Genomic DNA, 21,611 nt, shown 5'->3' on the forward strand with positions numbered 1-21,611 from the left:
TATCAGAGGTAGAAAATTCTCAGCAACTCCCAGGTCATACTTTGGGATACATTCACACTGTAGAGTTAGAAATATTTTTCATATTAATATGGATAAATGCTTATATAGAGCTTTATAAGTTACAAAGTGTATTTATATGTCTTGTGTCATTTTAATTTTGACCATTGTTTAAATTAAATAGGTCAGTAATCACTCATTTTATAGTTTAATGAAAAAAGGACATAAGTGATTAAATGATTAAGTATTTTGCTAAATAATGGCTATTAAGTTACAGGAACAGACAGCTATTGACCTCAGTCCTAATTCTAAGTTTATTGCCTTATGCTACCTCCTTAATAAATGGATGAGAGGCCCTTTAAAATCTTTTGTCCATATTTATGACAACAGGAGTAAACAAAGATGATTTAGCATGCTTTTCAACAATTAAGTCAAAAGCAAAAGGACTGATTAATTCTGTTAAAAAATATATAATAACAACAAACCCAGTTATGCAAAGTACTTGTTATATTCTGATGGAATACAATTCCACTTCATATAGATAGTAGGTTAAGAGATCACTCTCCCTGTCTGTGATATCTAATACTATTCTAGCAATTTAATCTATTTAGAGTTGAGGAATTGAAGTATAGTTTAATTTACTCAAAATACAGAAACAAGCCATGAATCTTTATATGACCACCATGTTAAAGAACATTTCTGATTGAAAATTTGATTGAATCAGTCATCTTCATTTTCTCTTTTAGCAGGTATATTTGGAATAATAGGTACTTAGACCCCTCAACCAATTGCACTGTTGGATTAAGAACTGTGGATATCCTGTGGGTTTTGGAGCTTAAGCAGTGATCTTTTCTCTGACGCTTAAAATATAGACCTCTACTTTCCTTCAGCAACACTAGTATATATTTATCTTGAGAGTTCTGGCCGTAACTGCTACTGATTTGTGGGGTTGGTCCCAAGTATGAGTGCCTGCAAGGCCTGGGCACATATGTTGTGGGAATGATGGTGTGTAGGACTGGCCCCCTGGAGCAAGAGCTTTTCAAGGGCATTGGTGGTGGCCAAGGCCACCCACCTGGTGGGGCAGGGTTACCTCCCAAACAGGAAGCCACTTTGGAGGGACACCGGTGCCAGTTTGGACAGCCTACTGGTCAATTTGTTCTTTTTATCTAAATTCTTAGTGTGGAAATTTAGGTAATTAATTTGCAACTTTTCTTATATGTATTCTAAAATAGTTCATTATGGCTACAAAGTTCCCACAAAACATTTCTTTACTCTGCTTTCACAATTTTTTATAGGTTCTCATGGTATTTTTTATTTGGTCCATAATGGATTTTAATTTCCCTATTTGTTGCTGCTTTTGTTGTTATTCAGGAATATGGTATTTAATTTCCAAACATTTGGACATTTTCAAAAGATCTTCTATTATTATTTTCTAATTTAATTCCATTGTAATCAGAAAAGATTCTGTTTATAGGTTTAATTCTTTTGAATTTATTGAGGACTTTTTTTATGATTGACACTATTGTTTATGTCTCTTATACCTTACTGATTTTCTATCTACTTGTATCAGTGCTCAAATATCAATGCTCAAATAAAACTATAGATTTGTATATTTCTTTATTACATTTTTCATTCAATTAAATTTTGTTTCATGTATTTATAAGTGCTATTATAAGGTGCATAAACATTAAGATTGTTATCATTTTGATGAATCAATTCCATTACCAATGAGAAATATTTCTCCTCATTCTTGGTAATATTTTTTGCTATGAAATTATACTTGATATGTAAATAAGTACTCCATCTTGTTTTTAATTAGTGTTAGCATGTTATATCTTTCACTTGTATCTAATTATAATGCTATATTTAGAGTAGATTTTTCTTTATTATATTTCTGATATTTAATTGGAGTGTCTAAACCATATTGATTTAATGTTGCTATCAATATACTTGAGTTTAGATGTATTATACTGCTATTTATTTCTATTAATTTCATTTTCTCTCCTTTTCTTCTCTTTTGCCACCTCTTGTATTAGTTGTATATATTTTAGTAATTCTATTTGACCTTCTTAGTTGATTTATTCACCACAACCCTTTTCTTTAACGTTGATTTATAGTTTATGGTGTACATATATAACCAGTTTCTCCTCCTGCCATTTGCTATATTATTGTCATGTACCTTAATAAACTTTAAATTGCATCATTATTGTTTTTGCTTTAAACAATATCTTTAAAGAGATTTCAAAATTATAATAAAACATGGCTTATTTACCCACCTATTTAGCTTTTTTAGGGGGACTGGTGCTCATAATTCCTTTGATTAGATATAGATTTCCATATGACATTGTTTTCATTCTGCCTGAAAGAATTGCTTTAAAATTTCCATGGTACAGTTATGCTGGTAACAATTATTTTAGCTTTATTATATCTGGAAAAGTTTTTATTTTGCTTTTGAAAATATAACTATAAAATATATTTTTGCTAAGTTGACTTTTTTTTGTTGTTGTTAATACTTCAAAGATACTGCTTCAGTGTCTCCTGGCTCTTACTTTTTCTAGTTGAACTCTGTTGTCATTCTAATATTTGTTCTGCTGCTTGTAAAATCTCTTTACTTCCCTCTAGCTGTTTCTAAAATATTTTCTTTTACCCTGGTTTTAAGGAATTCAATATCATGTGACTTTTCTGTAATTTTCTTCTTCAAGGATGAGCTTTGGATTCTTTGAACTTCTTGAATCTGTGTGTTTGTAGTGTTAATCAAATTTGGGAAAAGTTTTATTCATTATTACTTTAAATATTTTATCTGACCCACTTTCCTCTTCTCCACTTCAGTGACTCTTATTACACATATATTAGGCTTCTTGAGATGATTGTTCAAAATTTCACTGACACCCCCTTCATCTTTCTAATGTCTTATTTTCTCAACGTGTTTTGTTTTGGTTAGTTTTACTGCTGTTTTCATGCTCACTCACCTTTTTTCTTGCAGTTTCTAATCTTCCATTCATATGATCAAGTGAATTTTTCATGTCAGAAACTGTGATTTTAATATATAGAAATTCAATCTGAGCCTCATTTAAAATTTATTCTATGTCTCACTTAATATGCTTACTTTTTTCCTCTACACCCCTGAAGATATGGAAAAGAGTTATAACTGCTTTAATGTCCTTATGTACTAATTATAAAATCTGTGGCATTCCTGTGCCATTTTATAAAGATTTATTTATCTCATTAGGGATCACATTTTCCCACTTCTTTTCAGGCTTGGTAATATTTGATAAGGTGCCAGGTATTGTGAATTTATCTTTTTGAGTCTTATTTTCATATTCCTATAAAATTATTAAGCTTTGTTTTGTGATGCAGTTACTTAGAAACAACTTAATTTTGTTCCCAAGGTTTTTTTTTTTTTAAACTTTATAGGCTACTTTAATCTAGGGCTAACTTTGTCCTACTACTGGGGGATTTCCCTTCTAATTATTATACAACCCAATGTCCAGTGGGTTATTTCCTTTAGCTGGTGGGAACATGAAATCATTCCAGTGCTATGTGATCCCTGGGAATTGTTTTATCTGCTTCTTTAGGGTAGGTCTTTTCCAGACCTTGGGTAGTTTCCTCACATGAATGTGCTGATCAATGCTCAGGTTCAACATTAAGAGGAACATTGGCAAGTATCAAAAGCCCCAACTCTTTCTATATTGTTTCCTCTTCTTCTTTAATCTGCCCTATGAGCTCTGACTACTTTGATCTATTGGGATTTCCAGATCTGTCTTCTCAACTTAGGGAGACTGCCAGACTTCATATTCACCTTCTTGCACTACACTCTAGAAGCTCTCTCCAGTCAGTAGTCAGGCACAATCATATGGCCACCTCATTCATTTCCTCTTTTTCAGTGTTCACTATCACTTATTGCTTGATGTTCACTCTCTGAAATCCATTATTTCATATATTTTGATTTTTTTTGTTTTTATAATTGTTAGGGGCAGGAGAAAATTAAGTTCTGTTATCTCATGTTGGTCACAGGCAGCTGTTTTTAACTGCAGTTTTGATTTCTCCTGCAACATATTTTTTCATAGTTATGTCCATTAGCATATCTTTCTTTAGTAATGGGGAAGGCAATTTTTTCTTACTTACGTTTAGTGTGGACAGAGTGATTTTAGAGCCAAAATATATAATAGTTGCCTCAGTTCTATTTTTTCTTTTGCCCTGGGGACAGGAAACCATTTCTTTATTCATTTGAGTAATATATCCAAGGCCCAAATACCCAGATCCTCTGATTCAATAAGCCCTAATAACTTAGAACAACAGGAACCAGTGTGTTTACCTGTTTCATTCTGATTTCCTTCTTTATTTTAACACTTAGAGATTTCCTTATCTTTGTTTGAAGTTTATCAATTAAAAAAATGAAATTGTCTTTTTTTAATCCAGTATTATATGGGACTGTAGTTGTGGGGGGAAGGAGAATACAAATTAAAACTGACTATTATATTTGAAAATGTTTCACAGGAGTCAAGATGGCGGAGGAGTAAGAAGACATGGAGTTCATCTCACAAACGTGTCAAAAATACATATATAAATGAAAAAATTCTCACAGAGCACCAGCTGAACACTAGCAGAGGAAATTAGACAAATTTTAGGACAAGAGAGATCCCCCGTGACCAGTTAAAATGAAAGAAAGAAGAAAGGAAAAGGAAGAGGAAAGGAAGCAGGACAGGACCTGTGCCCCTGCGGGTGGGGGAGCTGAAGTAGAGGAGAGGTTCCTGCATTCAGGGAAGCCTCACCAGTGGGGAGATCAGTTGAGACAGAAGGGGAGCTTTGGGGGCTATCAGAAGAGAATTCAGCAACAAGTCTGTGGCAGGCAGGACAGTGTGAGACCTACACAGATGGTCCATGCCACAGCCCTGCGTTTCCCAGCCTGAGATGTGTGTCCATTGCGAATGGGGGCTGGGTATTGGGATGCAGGGTTTGGAGAGCAGACCCAGGGAGAGGACTGCTGTTGGCTGCAGGGAGACAGTCTGAAGGGTCAGAAGTGAGGAAATCTAAAACTGGCAATGCTTGTGGACAAAATCCAGACCATCATAGAAGTGAAGCACCATAGTTGAGTGATACACGAGGGGTCAGGGAGCCTTGCAGCTTCTTTCCTCATGCACTGGCCCCTGTCTCCTGGACACTAGGAAGGGCTGCCACCAGGGCCAACTCTCTCGTGCCCATGGCTCCCAGCTATCCCACATGCCCCATCCCGACTGGGGCTCCCGTGACTCCACTGTCACCATCTCTGCCCACTCCTCACCAGGGTGGAATAATGTGTTTCAGGGCAGCCTCAGGAGCAGATCCTTGTGGGTGACCCACATGCAGACATGGGGCTGAAACCATAGCTGAGTCCAAGGGGCCATGCAACTAAGGAAGAAAAGCTGAAATCTCTCCTCTCAGCTGTGCAAACCATGAATTGACACCTCCATGACAAGGTTTGTACTCAGTGCCTACAGAACATCTGAATGGACAGCAAGTTCTCCTGCAGGCAAGATGGGCCTCACTTTAGTGGCTGTAGAATTTCTCGGCACATACACATGGGGGTTGGGCTAGGCCAGAGTCTGGGCTGCCCCCATAGGGCCCATGGCCGTCCACATCCATTATTACTACAACTCTGGGATCTGATATAAGTGGATCTATGCTGGAGGTCTGGTGAAAACAATGCCTGAGAGACACCAGGGCCAATTGCCAGCATACCCCCAGTTAAGGTGGGGCCAAGAGCAGTGTCAACAACAGAGTAATCTGAGAGCTAGCACAATGGGTGAAACTTGACACAACCAAGCACATGCACAGGTGAACAACTCCAGAGGAGGAATACTCAGTGGCCTCCCCCACAGTGAGAGTTCTCCAATCCCACCTACCTCACACCACAGAGCAGAAACATAGCTAAGAAATAGATCTGTAGGTCACTACTCCAACAACTAAGGAGCAGACCCCACCTCTGGACAGCAGTGACAACTACAGAGCAAAGGGGAGGCACTGCTCAATATCTAGTGCAGTCTCTGGTCACCACAATATCAGTTACACCTCCTATAAAGGAGATAATGGCCAGCATATACAGAGGAAAGTGGTGGCAGACATCTATATTAAAAAAAACTCTTGCACCAAAAAAAATTAAACCCACACAGGTACACAGGGACATTTCCATATAAAATGGCCCTCCAAGAAAGAACCCCCAGAGCATTTAGACTTGAAGTCTAACAGTGCTTGAGTGCAGAAGATCCACAGGGCTGGGGGAAACAGAGACTCCACTCTTGGAAGGTGAACACAAGTTCTCACGCACACTGGGACCAAGAACTAAGCAGTACCTCCATAGGAAACTGGGATACACCTGCCTAGAGGTCTTGGAGGGTCTCTTGGGGAGGCAAGGTCGACTATAGCTCTCTGTGAGGACAAGGACATGGGTAGTGGAAGCCCCAGGGAATATTGATCAGAGTGAGCTCTCCTGGAGTTCCAAATTTTGGCTTTAAGGCTGGCCCAACCCATCACACTGCAGGGTCCAGTGGTGGAAAGCATCAGGTCAAACAACCACAAAGATAGGAACACAGCCCCACCCAACAGAAGACAGGCTGCCTAATGTTGTACTGAGCTCACACCAAACTCTAAATACACCCTTTGACATGTCCCTGCCTGTCAGAGGGACAAGATGCAGCTCCACCCACCAGAGGGCAGGCACTAGTCCCTCCCAACAGAAAACCTGCACAAACCCTTAGACCAACATCACCACCAGGGGGAAGACAAAAGAAGCTATAGGAACTATGATCCTGCAGCCTGTGAACAGGGATCACAAACACAGAAAGTTAGACAGAATGAGATGACAGAGAAATATGTTGCAAACAAAGGACCAAGATAAAAACCTGTAAGAACAACTAAATGAAAAGGAGATAGGCAATCTACATAAAAAATAATTCAGAGTAATGGTAGTAAAGATGATCCAAGATCTCAGAAAAAGAATAGTGGCACAGATCAAGAAGATAAAATAAATGTTTAACAAGGAGCTAGAAGATTTAAAGAACAAACAGATGAACAATACAATGACTGAAGTGAAAAATACACTAGAAGGAAACAATAGCAGAATAACTGTGTCAGAAGAACAAATAAGTGAACTGGAAGACACAGGGGTGGAAATCACTGCCACAGAACAGAAAAAAGAAAGAAAAGAAATGAGAACAGTCCTAGAGAAATCTGGTACAACATTAAATACACCAACATTTGCATTATAGGGATCCCAGAAGGAGAAGAGAAAGAGAAAGGGACTGAGAAAATATTTGAAGACATTATAGTTGAAAACTTGCCTAACATGAGAAAGGAAACACTCACTCAAGTCCAGGAAATGCAGAGAAACCCATAAAGGATGAACCCAAGGAGGAACACACTGAGACATATATTAATCAAGCTGACAAAAATTAAAGACAAACAAACATTACTTAAAGCAACAAGGAGAAAGCAATAAATAACATACAAGGGAATCCCCATTAAGTTATCAGCTGATTTTTTAGCAGAAATGCATGCCAGAAGGGAGTGGCATGATATATTTAAAGTGATGAAAGGGAAAAACCTACAAGCAAGAATATTCTACTCAACAAGGCACTCAGTCAGATTTGACACAGAAATCAAAAGCTTTACAGACAAGGGAAAAGTTAAAGAATTCAGCACCACCAAACCACCTTTACAACAAATGCTAAAGAAACTTCTATAGGCAGGAAAAAGACCTGCAACTTAAAACAACCTTGTACATACATAGACTGTTATATCATATACTCTTGGGAACAGCAAACCTAAAAACTACAACAGATGGGCTTCCCTGGTGGTGCAGTGGTTGAGGGTCTGCCTGCTGATGCAGGGGACGTGGGTTCATGCCCCATTCCGGGAAGATCCTGCATGCTGCGGAGTGACTGGGCCCATGAACCATGGCTGCTGAGCCTGCGTGTCTAGAGCCTGTGCTCTGCCACGGGAGAGGCCACAACAGTGAGAGGCCTGCATACAGCAAAAAAACAAACAAAAACAAAAAACTACAACAGATACACACACAAAAGAGAAAAAACAACCCAAACACAGCATTAAAGATTGTCATCAAACCACAAGAGAACAAAAGAGGAAGGGAAGAAAAGAGAGCTACAAAAACAAACCCAAAACAATTAAGAAAATGGCAATAAGAACATATGTATCAATAAGTACCTTAAATGTAACTGGATTAAATGCTCCAACCAAAAGGCATAGACAGGCTGAATGCATACAAAGACAAGACCCATATATATGCTGTCTACAAGAGACACACTTCAAATCTAGGGATACCTACAGACTGAAAGTGAAGGTATGGAAAAAGTTATTCCATGCAAAATAAATCAAAAGAAAGCTGGAGTAGCGATTCTAATATCAGACAAAATAGACTTTAAAACAAAGGCTGTTTAAAAAGACAATGAAGGACACTACATAAAGATTAAGGGATCAATCCAAGAAGAAAATATAACAATTGTAAATATTTATGCAGCCAACATAGGGACACCTCAATATATAAGGCAAAGGCAAAAGTAATCTACAAACTCAATTCAATCCCTTCCAAATTGCCAATAACATTTTTCACAGAATTAGAACAAAAAGTGTTACAATTTCTATGGAAACACAAAAGACTCTGAATGCTGAAAAAGAAAAGTGGAGCTGGATGAATCAGGCTCCCTGACTTCAGAATATACTACAAAGCTACAGTAATCAAAACAATATGGTACCGGCACAAAAATAGAAATATAGATCAATGGAACAGGGTAGAAAGCCCAGATATAAAACCATACACCCATGGCCACCTAATCTATGACAAAGGAGGCAAAAATACACAATGGAGAAATGATAGGCTCTTCAGTAAGTTGTTCTGGGAAACCTGGGCAGCTACATGTAAAAGAATAAAGTTAGAACATTGTCTAACACCGTATGCAAATATAAGCTGAAAATGGATTGAACACCTAAATATAAGACCAGATACTGTAAACCTCTTAGAGGAAAACATAGGCAGAACACTCTCTGACATAAATTACAGCAAGATCTTTTTCAATCCACATCCAAGAGTAATAAAAATAAACCAAAAATAAACAACTGGAACCTAATTAAACTTAAAAGCTTTTGCACAGCAAAGGAAACCATCAACAAAATGAAAAGACAGCTCACAGAACGGGAGATAATATTTTCACAAAAAGCGATTGACAAGAATTAATCTCCAAAATATATAATCAGCTCATGCAATTCAATATCAAATAAACAAACAACCCAATCAAAAAATGAGCAGAAGACTTAAATAGGCATTTCTCCAAAGAAGACATACAGATGGCCAAGAGACACATGATAAGATGCTCAATGTCATTAATTATCAGAGAAATGAAAATCAAAACTACAATGAGGTGTCATCTCACACTCCTCAGAATGACCATCATCAAAAAATCTACAAACAATAAATGCTGGAGAGAGTGTGGAGAAAGGGGAGCCCTCCTACACTGTTGGTGGGAAAGTAAATTGGTACAGCCACTATGGAGAACAGTAGGCAAGTTCCTTAAAAATCTAAAAGTAAGGCTTCCCTCGTGGCGCAGTGGTTGAGAGTCCACCTGCCAATGCAGGGGACACGGGTTCATGCCCCCGTCTGGGAAGATCCCACATGCCACAGAGCGGCTGGACTCATAAGCCATGGCCGCTGGGCCTGCGCGTCCGGAGCCTGTGCTCTGCAACAGGAGAGGACGCAATAGTGAGAGGCCCGCATACCGCAAAAAAAAAAAAAAAAAATCTAAAAGTAGAGTTACCATATGATCCAGCAATCTGATTCCTGGACATATAACTGGAGAAAACCATAATTCGAAAAGATACATGTACCCTAATGTTCATTGCAGCACTATTTACAAGAGCCAGAATATGGAAGCAACCTAAGTGTCCATCAATGGAGGAACGGATAAAGAAGATGTGGTACATATATACAAGGGAACATTACTCAGCCATAAAAAAATGAAATAATGACATTTGCAGCAACATATGTGGACCTAATGACTGTTATACTGAGTGAAGTAAGTCAGAGAAAGACAAATATCATAAGATATCGCTTATATGTGGAATCTAAAAAATGTACAAATGAACCTATTTGCAAAACAGAAATGGAGTCACAGATGTAGAAAATAAACTTAAAGTTCCCAAGGGGGAAAGAAGGGTTAGTAAGTTGGGAATACAACATTGTAAATCAACTATACTCCAGTAAAAATTAATTTAAAAATAATAAATGAAAATGTTTCATGTCAGTGTATTTTATTGATTACTTTTTATATGTTTGTTTATATAGCATTTTATTTGAAGATAATATACACAGATTGAGGGAACTTTCTAAGAATCCTGAACTTTAGGCTACATAAAAGGTACAAGACAACTCATTATTTAGAAATTTGCCAGTATGCCTGATAATTTTCCATATACGGATTTTAAACGCACAAAGAAAGAGCTGAGAGTAGTTTCACAAGTTATGTTAAGGAATATGTTTTTGTTGAAGAACATGATGTAGAAGAAAGGAAGTAGACAGTAATCCAGACACTGTGAAATCAACAAAGGATACATGTGGGAATAGGAATAGTAATAAATGTGTGACTAACAAAACTAAAGTTGTACTAGAGTAATCGTATTAGGTAAAAGCAGTAGATGAAGCTTCACATGATTTGCTCCATTTTATGTAGATGTGGGCTAAAAGGCAGAAAACCAAAGACCATGAAATCAGATTATTCAAGTTCCAACTCCTTAAGGTTATGAAACTAGCTTAATTAGTACATTTTAAATCAATAGTAATGCTTTCATCCCAAATGGGAAACAACGCTTAATGATCTTATTATCTGCTTCTTTTTAGCAACTTGGGTTTCAAATACTTTAAAATGTCTTTGAATCTAAGACAGTTATTTTTTTTAACAAAATGTCTGAGTAATTTTAAAATAATTGGGCAAAGATAAATCTTCCAGAAAACATATAATTTGACAAAATAATTTATTAAAAAGCAAAGAATAGAAACAAAATTAATTGGAGCTTAACAAGAGCAAATAAAACCTGTAATTGTGACACATTTCACATTCCACCTTTAGGTAAACACTGGCTTGATGTTTGATTTACTGTACAAGAACTTCAGCATAATTATTTGCACTCCTTCATAAATAGACTTGGAATTCTTATACAGTTAATGTTTTACGGGTGTAAGTACAAATGCACACAAATATAAACATGCAAGACATAAAAATAAATAAATGTGTTTGTAAAAAAGACTACATTCTTCTGTTTATACTTTTGCCAACCTAATATTTCTCATATTTATTTCCTCAACATGGTGTGTTGTTAAAAAAAAGATAAGCTCTTTAACTCAAAACAAACACAAGTGTGATTGATTCAAGCCTCCAGTAATTTATTCCTATCAATGATACCCTACTATTCCTCTAATAAAAGAGGAATATTTTAAAAAAAGAGGAATATTTAAACTTCACCTTTTATATATTCTGATCATATTTTACCCATCTAGCAAAATCTCCCCCAATGCTCAAACTAAGTCTTTCTCTTTTAAGCCAATCTATACATATACCCTGAAGTTATTTTTTTTCTTGTTGGTTATTTATTTTAAATATAGCAGTGTGTACATATCAAGAAGTTATTTTTTTCTCATTGCTTGTCTCCCACTCTGCTCAACATGAAAATAACATCTATCCTTAAAAGTCCAGTTTAAATTATACCTCTTTCCTGGAAGACTCAAATCCTCCACATATTTCCCTCTTTGCTCAACTCCTAGTACAATGTTATAACACAGTGAATCATTTAATTATCCTTCATTTTTGTTTATTTTTCTCATGCTTTAAAAATGTTTAAATCCTCAAATAATCTGTAATTTTTCTGGAACCAATCATCAAACTTATTATTCTGCCCTACCTTCCAAAGTGCATAAAGCAGGAATAAATAAAATGTAAGTATCCCAAATCTACTAGCTATGTGATTGATTGATTTTTGTTTGCAATATCATGCACAGTGTCAGCCCAGGAACATGATATTCTTGGACAGGTCCTTCCTAGATAATTACATCTCCATTTTTTCTCTTGAGTTTTCTGAGGGGACCCATGAGTCACATGCCTAATATCTTCAAAGAGTCCTCTGTGTGACCAAATATTCTAAGCTTTTGATCCATCCAAGGCACTGGCAAAATTTGTACTTGGTCTGTGGTTTCCTCTCCAGAGTATGCTTTCCTGCCAGTGTTATCTCTTAATTTCAACACCTTTTGCAGTATTGGCAGGCTGATAATTTCCCATATCACCAAGTCTTTATTCTTATTGCTTAATAGTTATTCCCTCAATTTATCCCATTTTACTATAAGTAGGACACAGAAAGCAGGCTATGCCTTCAACTCTTAGCTTGAGAATACCTTTAGCTAAATATTCAGCTGTGTTTTCCATATAGCTGTAGAACACAATTTCACTAAGTTTCTGCCTTAAAATAACAAGTATCTCTTTTCCTCCATTTTTCAGTAACGTATTCTTCACTTCCTTCTGAATCCTCACAAACAATGCATTTAAGATCTATATTTCTACGAAATCTCTTTGTGATGACTTAAGTATTCTCTAGGACAATATAGATTTTCTCTACTTTGTTCCTCACTGTTTGGAATTGTCACTAGCAGAGTCATTAACATTCATATTTCTGCTAACACTCTGTATAAGGCAAACAAAGTAGTTTCACACATGCTTCTCAAAATTCTCTCAGCCTCTAGCCATTACTGTATTCCAATGCCATTTTCACATTTTTAGATATGTGCTACAGCAGCATTCCTCTTTGAGGTATGAAAATCCATATTAATTTCTTATTGTGGTTGTAACAAATTGCCACAAAATTAGTGACTTATAACAAAACAGATTTATTATACACAGTTATGGAAATCAGAAGTCTAAAAAGGGTTGGGAAGGCTGCCTTCCTTCTGGAAGCTCTAGGAGAGAATTCATTTCCTCATCTAGAGACTGTGAGAATTCTTTGGCTCATGGTCCATTTTACTTTACTTTCTGCTTCTAGCTTCATATTGTTTCCTCTGACTCTGACCCTGCTGCCTCTTTATTATACCTTATTGTAAGGACCTTCATGATTACATTAAACCACCCAGAAAATCCAAGGTAATAAAGATCCTCAACTTAATTACACAAGCAAAGTCACTTTTGCCGTGTAAAGTAACATATTTACAGGTTCCAGGGATGGGAACATGTATATCAGTGGAGAGCTGTTATTCAGCCTACCACAAAATTCTAGAAAATATTTATTATTTATAGAATAGTTTAAATAATTAAAATGAATTAAAATATCTGAAGCACTTAAAAAATTCCTGACCTGTCATACGTGCTCAATAAATACCACATGTTTGTATAAGCAAGCTGTTTGTAGAAAAAAAAAAACTGAAAAAACAATAAATACATTACAGGTTGTATTGTACATATACTTATATATCCACAGTATTGACTGGCATGTTGGGACATGAACAAGCTGACATTTTGCCTGTGGGATGATTCAGATTTTCTGGGGGGAGTAGTGATATAGCTAAATATAATACCTCTGACTATCTATTTTTTTTCATGTAGCCATTTAACACTTAGGTGTTATCTTTAGAAAATGATGACTTTTCCCTGAAAACCTAATTAATGCTGTGTTTAGGTAAATTTAAAAAAATGGAAACACACCTCAATTTCCAACTATAATGGATTGGTAAATGAATTGTGATAGTTTCATATGGGTAATTGCTTTCTACTCATTAGATATAGCCTTGAAAATATTTAATGATATAAGGAAATGCTCATGATATATAGATAGGTAAAAAAGCTAATCATCAAAGAAAATATGCAAAATGATCTTGAGACTATAGGATCTCACATATTTTTCTTTGCATTTTTCCTAAATTTTCTAGAATATGTATCTAGTATTTGCTAATAAAAAGGAGTCACTAAAAATCCATGAGCCATCCAGAAACATTTTTCTAATTGTTAATCAAGTATAAATAGAAAAGTAAATAAACATGAGTTCAGAATATATTCCAAAAATAAATGAGAAAGAAATGAGAGGTACAGTAATGAATAATAGCATGGATTTGGGATAAAAAAAACACAGATTAAATCTCAGCTCTGATAATGTCTGGAACTCAGTGAATTATTATACCTCTCTTAACCATATTTTCCTGATCTTTAAAGTTTACAGAGTAGCATTAAGTGTCTCAGATATTTCTGTAAGTATTATGTAAAATAATTTGTGTCATTTAACAGTGTTCATCACAATAAGTTCTAAAGAAAGTTTTATTACCATTATCATTACCAAATGAAACTTTGAGTTTCCTAATTCCAATTTCAGAAATAAATTTAATCTTTATACAATATGGGATTCACTCAACACGTAAGGACCTCTGAGATAAATGAAACAGGTAAATTTGCTTCTTGCTGCCTCCCATACATCCTACCCTATCTCTTCCTTTTGAATTCTGGATTCCCCCTTCCCTGCTTGACTTTTTTTTCCTATATGCATGGGAAATATTGCCTTTTAACATACTAGAAACAGTTATTTCATATGTTTAATGTTTATTATCTGTCATAAGATTCTCTAGGGCAGGGTCTTTAGTTTGTTTTGTTCATTACTATACCCTAGCTTCTAGAACAGTGCCTGGCACATGGTAGGCACTCAGTAAATATTTGCTGAGTGAATGATTAAATGAATTGGTTTAATATTGGTTTACCCTGCAAAATTCATATATCTTAAGTTTCTATACAGCAATGATCCTCCAAATTCAGACCTTACCAAGGACTGCTTCATGTATTGGATATGTTACTTAAGGATCGGATTTATATAGAGTAAAAGTCACATATTTTGTGTCATATTTTTTCAGAACTTAGTTATCTGTAATAATTCCAAAGTCCTTAGGAATACCTTAATGCACTTGTAATTTTAAATGGAGGAACAACTGTTGGCTGCCAGAGTTTTCTTTCTCAGGATTGAGGTTGAGATTACCTAGACAGAGATACGTTTGGTGCATTCACTGGCTAGATTCAGCAGGGTATGAGTGGTGTGAGATACATTCTATGTGATTAAATGTAGAAGTTGTAGGGGATTGGGTAGGCTAATATTTCCCAAAATTATGAAATATCAATTTTTGTATTTCTTTTGCTTTTATTATACACATAGCACAGTTGTATCCCACTCTCACCCTTCATCCTCTTCAATCAAGAAAATATTATTTTCTTGGAATTTTGGATGAAATGTATTGAGATTCCAGCTGGTACTAAAATATTCTTTCATTTTGATGATTGAAGATATTCTCATAATTATTAACATCCTAATTATCACTTGTTGTATTTTTTTCTTCATTTGTAAATGTGATTTATTTTGTTGGAAGAATATTTCAAATTTAAAAAGCACTAAAAAGAATGAAGAGCCATAAGAACAACTGAGGTTTTATGTTGAAAGCATTACTCTGAACACCTGTGAACTGTTGCATTTAATTGGGCTACAGCTGTAACAGTCTGTGGAGAGGAAGGAGCAGGCTGACATTTCTAAGCAAGCATACATTAAAATCACCCTGACTTTCCTCTAACAAGCTGGAGGGCAGAATGGTCATGAATGACTCAGGCTAGATTAGGAGATTCTTACTCTCTTCTCTATCCTTTTATCTACATCTGTTTTTAAGATAGGGTCAGGGGAAAGTGTAAATGACTGGCCATGTTTAATAGGTTAACTCTCCCAGTGGTATTGCCATTTATTGCAGACACTGCCCTAAACTGAATTAATAAGAAAGAAATTGTGGAATTCCAGTAAGCAGGGTATAGGAGTCAGGAAGGCATGATAGGTAGTTATAAAGCCTACTCAGTACAGATGCCTGGCACATGTGAAATTCTCACTAATTACAAAGTAGTGTTTTGCATGACAATCTACTATTTTTAGGAGAGGTGGATTTTTCCAGTAATATGAAACATTAATTCCATGTCATAATTGGCTGAGGAAAAAGAATGAGCATAGATATCAAGAGCAATAGACAATAGGACCAAATTTACACAAAATGAAAATTCCAGAAAACATCCAAGTTTATGCATTGTGGTCATGAAAATATTTTTTGTGGGGGGTGTGGAAATAGTGAAAGAAGAGGAGTAATTACTTGAGAATCCTATTCAATGGGTTACCAGCCTGGTAAAAAAATGGCAGGATTTCATTCTTTTTATGGCTGACTAGTATTCCATTATATAAGTGTGTGTATATACATATACACACACATATATAATACGTGTATATACATACACACATATATATACACACACACCATATCTTATCCATTCACCTATTGATGAACACATAGTTTTTCCCGATATCTTGGCTATTGTAAATACATGCTGCAATGAATAAAGTGGTGCATATATATTTTCAAATTAGTGTTTTAATTTTCTTCAGATAAATATCCAGAAGTGCAATAGCTGGGTCAAATGGTAGTTCTATTCTTAATTATTAAAGGAAACTCCATTATATATATATATATATATATATATATATATATTTTTTTTTTTTTTTTTTTTTTTTTTTTTTTTTTTTTTGGTACGTGGGCCTCTTACTGTTGTGGCCTCTCCCGTTGTGGAGCACAGGTTCTGGACGCACAGGCCCAGCGGCCATGGCTCATGGGCCCAGCCGCTCCGTGGCATGTGGGATCTTCCCGGACTGGGGCATGAACCCATGTCCCCTGCATCAGCAGGTGGACTCTCAACCACTGCACCACCAGGGAGGCCCACTCCATAATATTTTTAAATTGCCTGCAGCAATTTACAGTCCCACCAACAGAGTACAAGGGTTCCTTATTCTCTACATCCTCCCCAACATTTGTTATTCCCTGTCCTTTTGACAATAGCCATTCTAGCAGGGGTTAATCTTATTGTAGTTTTGAATTTCATTTCTCTGAAAATTAGTGATGTTGACCAATTTTTCATCTTTCTATTGGCCATCATTATGCCTTCTTTTGATAAATATCTGTTCACATTCTTTGCCCAATTTTTTTATTGGGTTGTTTGTTTCTTTTATTGTTGAGTTGTGTGAGTTTTTTGCGTATATTGGATATTAACCCCTTATCAGACACATTATTTGTAAATATCTTCTCCCATTCAGTACATTGCCTTTTCATTTGGATGATGATTTCCTTCAGTATGCAATTTTTTCTTTTTTAGTTTGTTATAGCCCCATTTATTTATTTTTGTTTTTATTTCCTTTGCCTTTGGACTTAGATCCAGGAAAACATCACAAAGATTGAAGGCGATAAGGTTACTGTCTATGTTCTCTTCTGGGAGTTTTATGATTTCAGGTCTTACATTCAAGACTAATCCACTTTGGATATATGCCCAGGAGTCAGATTGCTGGATCATATGGTAGCTCTATTTTTAGTTTTTTAAGGAACCTATGTACTGCTATCCATAATGGTTGTACCAATTTGCATTCCCACCAACAGTGTAGGAGAGTTCTCTTTTCTCCAGAGAAAACCATAATTTGAAAAGATGCATGCAACACAACGTTCATTGCAGCACTATTTACAGTAACCAGGGCATGGAAGCAACCTAAATGACCATCAACAGAGGAATGGATAAAGAAGATGTGGTACATATATACAATGAAATATTACTCAGCCATAAAAAAGAATGAATAATGTCATTTGCAGCGACATGGATGGACCTAGAGATTGTCATACTGAGTGAAGTAAGTCAGCAGAGGAAGACAAATATCATATGATATGACTTATATGTCAAATCTAAAAAAAATGATACAAATGAACTTATATACAAAACAGAAATAGAGTCACAGATGTAGAAAACAAACTTATGGTTACCAAGGGGGAAAGGGGGGAGAGGGATAAATTGCGAGATTGGGGTTGACATATACACACTACTATATATAAAACAGATAACTAATAAGGACCTACTGTATAGCACAGGGAACTCTACTCAATATTCTGTAATGACCTATATGGTAAAAGAATCTAAAGAATAGTGGATATCTCCCTGTGCTATGGGGCTGCTTCCCACTATCTATCTAGTTGGTAGTGTGTATATGTCAATGCCACTCTGTCACTTTGTCCCAGCTTACCCTTCCACCTCTCCGTGTCCTCAAGTCCATTCTCTATGTCTGCATCTTTATTCCTGTCCTGCCCCTAGGTTCTTCAGAATAGCTGATTCACTTTGTTATACAGCAGAAACTAACACAATGTTGTATATAAACTATACTCCAATAAAAAGTTAAAAAAAAAAAACTGTTTTGCACACACACAAAAAGACTAATCCACTTTGGGTTTACTTCTGTGTATGGTGTAAGATACTGGTCTAGATTTTTTCATTTTTTTTTTTTTTCTTTTTTTGTGGGTGGCTGTCCAGGTTTTCCAAAACCATTACTGAAGGGACTGGCCTTTCTCCATTGTATGTTCTTTGCTCTTTTCTCATAGATTAATTAAGCATCTAAGCGTAAGCTTATTTCTAGGCTGTCTATTGTCTTCTGTTGATCAATGTTTCTGTTTTTGTTCCAGTATTATATTGTTTTGATTACTATAGCTTTGTATATAGAGTCAAGTCTGGGAGCATGATATCTCCAGGTTTGTTTTTCTTAAGTTTTATTTGGCTCTTTGGGGTCTCTTGTAGTTCTATAAAATTTTAGAATTATTTCTTCTAGTTTTATTAAAAAATGCCATTGGTATTTTGATAGAGATTGAATTGAGTCTGTAGATTACTTTGGGTAGTATAGATATTTATTGATATTGCTCTTTCAATCCCTGAGCATGGTATATCTTTCCACTTATTTGTGTCATCTTCAATTTCATTCCCCAATGTCATAATTTCCTGAGTACAGATATTTCACCTCCTCAGTGAATTTATTCCTCACATTTTATTATCTTTAATGCAATTGTTAAAGGGACTTTTAACTTCTATTTCTGATCATTTGTTACAGTGTATATAAAAATGCAACATATTTCTGTAAATTAATTTTGTATCCTGCAACTTTCCTGAATCATGTATTAATTCTAGATGTTCTTGCTTGAGTCTTTAGGGTTTACTATATAGTATATTATATCAACTGAAAATAGTGATAGTTTTATTTCTCCCTTTCCAATTTAGATGCTGGATCATATGGTAGCTCTATTTTTAATTTTTTAAGGAACCTCCATACTGTTTTCCATAGCGGCTGTACCAATTTACATTCTCATCAACATTGTAGGAGGGGTCCCATTTCTCCACACCCTCTCCAGCATTTATTGTTTGTAGATTTTTTGATGATGGCCATTCTGACTGGTGTGAGGTGATACCTCATTGTAGTTTTGATTTGCATTTCTCTAATAATAAGTGATGTTGAGCATCTTTTCATGTGCTTCTTGGCCATCTGTATGTCTTCTTTGGAGAAATGTCTCTTTAGGTCTTCTGTCTTTATTATTATTTTTATTATTTTGACTGGGTTTTTGGTTTTTTGATATTGAGCTGCATGAGATGTTTGTAAATTTAGGAGCCTAATCCCTTGTCAGTCACATGATTTGCAAATATTTTCTCCCATTCTGTGGGTTGGCTTTTTGTTTTATTTATGCTTTCCTATGCTGTGCAAAAGCTTTTGAGTTTAATTGGGTCCAATTTGTTTATTTTTGTTTTTATTTCCATTACACTGGGTGACAGATCAAAAAAGATACGGCTGTGATTTACATCAAAGAGTGTTCTGCCTATGTTTTCTTCTAAGAGTTTATAGTATCTGGTCTTACATTTAGGTCTTATTAGATATCCATGTATGTGATTATTTGTTTTTCTCTTGCTGCTTTTAAGATTCTCTATCTTTGGGACAGCCTGGAGGGGTGGGAGGGGGAGAGTGGGAGGGAGGGAGACGCAAGAGGGAAGACACATGGGAGCACATGTATATATATAGCTGATTCACTTTGTTATAAATCAGAAACTAACACACCATTGTAAAGCAATTATACCCCAATAAAGCTGTTAAAAAAAAAAAAAAAAAAGATTCTCTATCTTTAGCATTTGCCATTTTAATTTTAATGTCTTTCATTATAATCTGTCAACCTCTTTGGGTCCATCTTGTTTCATACATATGTGCTTATTTAACCTAATTGCCTGTTTCCTGTAGCAGGTTAGGAAAGTTTTCAGCCTCATTCCTTTACATAAATTCTCTACCTCTTTCTCTCTTTCTTCTCCTTGGATGACATTTATAATTTGATTATTAATATGTCTGATGTTATTCAAGAAATCCCTTAAACTATCCTCATTTTAAAAACTTATTTTTCTTTTTACTGCTCTGATTGAGTGATTTCCACTATTTTATTTTACAGCTTGCTTAACCATTTTTCTGTATGATCTAATCTGCTCTTGACTTCCTCTAGTGTATTGGTCATTTTTGTTATGATATTCTTCACCTCTGATTGGTTCTTTCTTATTTTTTCAAATTGCTTTTTGAAGTTATCACTGAGTTCATCCATTCTTCTCCTGAGTTCAGTGAGCATTGTTTTGAATTATTTATCAGTTAAATCAATTATCTTCATTTTATTAGGTTTTTTTCTGTTTTTGTTTGTTTCTTGTTTCTTCATTTGGAATGTATTCCTCTGTCTCATTTTGTTTGACTCTCTGTTTTAATTTCTATTAATTAAGCAAAATAGCTACCTTTTCCAATCTTGAAGTAGTGGTGTTGTGCAGGTACATCCCCTGTGTAGACTGTGTGTACTAGGAGGCTTAGGCAGGCATGCTGTAGCTGGAGCAATCTAGAGTGTCTCTTGGATCACTCTGCACTGGTGCAGCTTTGGTAGGCAGCCAGAGCTGGTGTGGGTGTGGGCTGAAGGGAGTCCCAAGGGGCATCTTGCCATAGCTGCCTAGGTGGGATGACTGGAGTTAAAGTGAGCACAGGCCCTCTGTTCCTTGGGGTGTCCCTCACCAGGGCCACCATGGCAGAATGGCTGGAACTGGAGTGAGCTCAGCCAGGAGGAGTCTCAAGGCAGGCTGTGCCAAGGCCACCTTGGTGGGACAACTGGAACTGAAGAAGTTTTGGGCCAGAACCAGTCCTAGGGCACACCTCATGGAGACCACCTGGGCAGGAAAGCTGTAGCCATAGTAAGTGCATGATGTGAGGAGTTCCTGGGGGACTCAAACAATGGTGCTTGCTGGCACCTTCAACACCAGAGAGAGTTCCAGCAATTCCCCACCTGTTTGGCAGATGCTCTATGGTTAATACTTGGAGCTCCTTCTTATAGAGTGTAGGTGTCCTTCAAAGTATTGTTTTTTTGCAGTGTTCCAGGGTAGGCAAGTCTGTGCTCAGGTCCCTCAGTGATATCCTTCCTTACTGCAGGTCACCATGTTTGGGGTGGGGTGCCCATGCATACCATATCTCCGTCTTTTCTACTGCTTTCTATGTGTAGTTTCTCTATGTGAAGAAGCTGTTCAATCAGACTTATGGTCTCCTTAAGAAGGAATTGCTCTCTATATAGGTATAGATTCATTGTGTCTATGGTAGGAAGTAGTTTCAGGGTCTTCCTATAACATCATCTTGGATCTGTCCCTCAGCCATTATTTCTTCAAATAATTTTTCTGGTT

Source organism: Phocoena phocoena, chromosome 14 (genome assembly GCF_963924675.1).
Source record: "Phocoena phocoena chromosome 14, mPhoPho1.1, whole genome shotgun sequence".
NCBI classification, from domain to species: domain Eukaryota; kingdom Metazoa; phylum Chordata; class Mammalia; order Artiodactyla; family Phocoenidae; genus Phocoena; species Phocoena phocoena.